At 40.2% G+C, this 3733-nt stretch overlaps 1 pseudogene; it reads right to left on the bottom strand.

The window, feature by feature from the left end:
• Nucleotides 1-249: 249 nt before the first annotated feature.
• LOC129683313 (ATP synthase subunit gamma, mitochondrial-like) lies at nucleotides 250-1140 on the bottom strand (annotated as a pseudogene).
• Nucleotides 1141-3733: the final 2593 nt, after the last annotated feature.

The raw sequence follows: 3733 nt of genomic DNA, 5'->3' as shown, positions 1-3733 counted from the left end.
TCAGATCCAACCATTACCCTTGCATATTAATTCAGGAAATATTGAAGGCCTTATTGGTGAAGCCATTTGTTGATTTTATTGGTATATTTGCTTTTCTTTTTTTATCATTGTGTTTATTTTAAGATAATTTACAAACACCTTGCTGTCTTTGCAACTCAGTAGACCAAGGTTCTTTTGACAAAAAAACAGCAATCAGTTTAAATCAGCTTGCTGTTTTTTCCGTCTTTACCTCTTGTCTGAGGATGCAACTTAATTTTCAATAAGAAAATTATTGAATTTCAGAGCAGCGGGCCCAGAGATGATTTCAATCAACTCCTTTGTGATGACAGCCTGGTGGGTATGGTTGAATGCCCATGTCAATTTGTCAATCATGTCAGAAGCATTGTTGCTGGCTATGTCCATGGCCGACATCCTGTCACTTTGCTCACTGATGGTGGACTCCTTCAGAGTGTACTAGATGATGCAGGCCAGATTGTATCCAGCACATCAGCATTAATGTCATCACAAATTCTCATGCTCAGCAGAGGCTATGGTATTCAGAGAGAAGATGGGCTTTCCTTTTGCCTTGTAAGCGATAACACATTTGAACTGATTAAAAATGATAGAGCCTTCATCAAATTCATATCCAGAACTTAGCAATTCAAGGACAATGACTGATGAATCTAAAAAAGTAAAAGGCTCCCATCCCACATCTTTGAATAATTCCAAAAACTAGTCAGAGTGAGTCCTCTAAAGTATGCCCTGATTTTTTCATCAATTCCAACAACCATAACTTCTTTTCCAGCTGCTTTGAGGGTAGCCACATTCTTCATTCTTCATTTGTTTAGCCACTGAAGGATGAATAGCACCACAAAGCCCACGATCTGAGGACACACCAATAAGGAGGTGTTTCTTCTTATCCTCAGATCCCTTAATATTAGCCTTCTCACACAGAGCTAATGAGCCTGTTCAGTATACTCGAGCTGGCTTCTGCAAACACTCAGCAGCTGCCACCATCTTTATAGACTTGATAATTTTCTTGATGTTTTTGATGGACGTCAGTCTCCTTGTAATATCTTTTAAAGCAAGCATGTTTCGAACTCGGATCCACTGTGGCTGTACAGCACCGGCTGACAGCCCAACATTTACCCAAGAAACCTAGAAGATGGAGCAGACATACAGGGCTCTGGTATATTTGTTTTTCAAGATAGGGTTTCTCTGTGTAGCCCTGACTGTCCTGGAACTCACTCTGTAGCCCAGGATGGCCTAGAAATCACAGAGATCTGCCCGTCTCTGACTCCCAAATGGTGGAATTAAAGGTGTGCCTCATCATACCTGCCTTAGTGAAACTTTAAAACTAGAATCCTGGTGAATGCCTATCAGAAAAGCACTCAGGAGACTAAGGGAAAACATTTTCTGTTACCAAAAGAAAAAGGACTTTTAAAAATCTTTATTTGTATCTATCTTAAATTTTACCATCTAACTAATGTCCAATATAAGTAATTAAACTGTGGAGTGTAAACCTATTGATAGCTGAGTTATAAATGAAAATAATACATGTTTTTTAATACAATTTTATTTCCATGTAGACCTCAGACTTAATTAACAGAACATCAAAATAATACTGAGAAGTACTCTGAGAGGTTCTGCTCTCAGGTGAATGCAATAATTACTTTAAAACATTAAATACAGTAAGAGAAAAAATGGGATTCATAAGAAAAGTAAAAATGTCCCAGACTGACTATGAGTTTAGAATTCAATAATGATACCTCAAATATTAGTAGAAGACACAGTACTGTCTCTGTACTTGGCTTTACCAAGTAAAACTGAGCGATATTTGTTATTGGAAGGTCCTTTAGAGTTTGTGTTTACTCAAAATAGGTCTTGCTTCTTGTGGCTATACTGTTTGTAATTCTGAATGAGATTTATCCTCCATAGCGTCCTCCTTAGTGTTTAGCTTCTTTGTGGAAGACAGGAAACTGGATGGGAGTCTATTATAGAGAACCCTCTGAAAAGATTCACACAATAGTGGATCGAAGAAGATGCTGAGACTCGGCCAAATTTTGGGCAGAGAGCAGGGAGTCTTATGGAGGAAGAGAGCAGTGGGGTTAGAGGAACATGGAGGGGACAGGAGCACCACAAGGAGACCAACAAAACTAATAGATCTGAACCCAGGGGGTTCTTCAGAGACTGATGCACCAATGGAGGACCATGCATGGAGAGGACCTAGACCCCCTGCTCAGATGTGGCCTATTGGCAGCTCAGTCTCCATGTGGATCTCTGAGTGAGGGGATCAGAGGCTGCCTCTATCATGAACTCAGTTGACTGCTCTCTGATCACTCTACCCTGATGATGCAGACTTGCCAGGCCACAGAGGAAGAGGAGGCAGTCCTGATGAGACTTAATAAGCTATGGGCAGGTGGCAATAGTGGAGAACTCCCACTTTCAGTGGATTAGGGGAAGGGGATGAGAGGAAGAGGAAGAGATGATGGGACTGGGAAGAGTTTCAATCAGGATATATAATGAATAAATTGTGAAGAAAAAACATTTTTGCAGGTTCTTTAATTAATTACAGTATGTTCACTTTGTATCCCAGCTGTAGCCCCCATCCCATCCCCTCCTAAACCCACTCTCCCTCCCTCTTCTTCTCCTATACCCCTTCCCCAGTCCAATGATAGGGTAGGTCCTCCTCCCCTTCTATCTGACCATAGTCTATCAGGTCTCATTAAGATTGACTTCTTTGTCTTCCTCTGTGGACTGGTAAGGGTGTTCCCCCACCAGAGGAAGTGATCAAAGAGCCAGCCCATGAGTTCAAAAAAAATTTTTTTACTATCAAAAAATAGGCCTTGCTTTATACTGGTTTTATTAGAAATCAGACACACAGTTCAGCTGGAATGGCTCAGGATTTATATGTGGGGCTCCAAGATTCAGAATACACTGGGTGAAGGCTTCTGCCTCTCTAAAGGGAACTGCATTTAAAATTAGCCTGCTCCTTTGAAGGGCTGATCTGGGCATTCACCTTCAACAAAGATCGCTCTTATCAGATAACAAGACATCTTTTTCTAGGAAAATGGAAGCTGAAAGAAAAGAACGAGATTGAGAAACAGACAGGGTAAAGCTCAAGAAGGGTGTTCACACTCGCTGTGGATGGCTATGTGACCTTGGCAAAGTTCCTGGCCGATGTTAGCCTCAGTCTGCCCCGTGAAAATATGGGATTGATAATTTTAACCCTTTAAATTTTGAAGTATATGTGGAAAAAAAACTCAAAGAAGAAATCAAACAAAATGCTTGACACAGTGCTTAAACTCCTCTATCAGCACAGGTGATAATGATGGTTTAGGGGCTATTGACGGAATCATTACACTGGAGAAAATAAGAGAAATTCAGTTTTCTGTACTAGAAAAGAAAGACCAGAGACATCTCAAAATAAAAATAAGAACAGTAAGATGTGAAGGGTGAGGAGAAGGTATAGATAGAGCATTAGAAAGGACGAGGGTAAAGGTATGAACTTATGGCTATCAAGAGAAGTTACACACTAACCTACTGGCAAAATGAAGGTAACATTTTAAAAATTATGCAGAAAGAATGTTTCTAACAAAAGAGGTAGGGCATGAATGAATAAGATGAGCTTAGCATGTGAAAGCAAAAGGGGAAAGCTAGAGAGCCAGAGAATAGAGATTCCAAATGGATAAGGCATAGATCACAAATCAGACTGTAAAGGGTCCTTAAAGTCTAATGATACTACACTAAAATT

This window comes from Psammomys obesus, unplaced genomic scaffold (assembly GCF_907164565.1).
Source record: "Psammomys obesus unplaced genomic scaffold, mPsaObe1.curated_primary_1811, whole genome shotgun sequence".
Classification (NCBI taxonomy): Eukaryota; Metazoa; Chordata; class Mammalia; order Rodentia; family Muridae; genus Psammomys; species Psammomys obesus.
The sequence above is the reverse complement of the archived record's forward strand: the minus strand, read 5'-3'. Positions and strand labels throughout refer to the sequence as shown.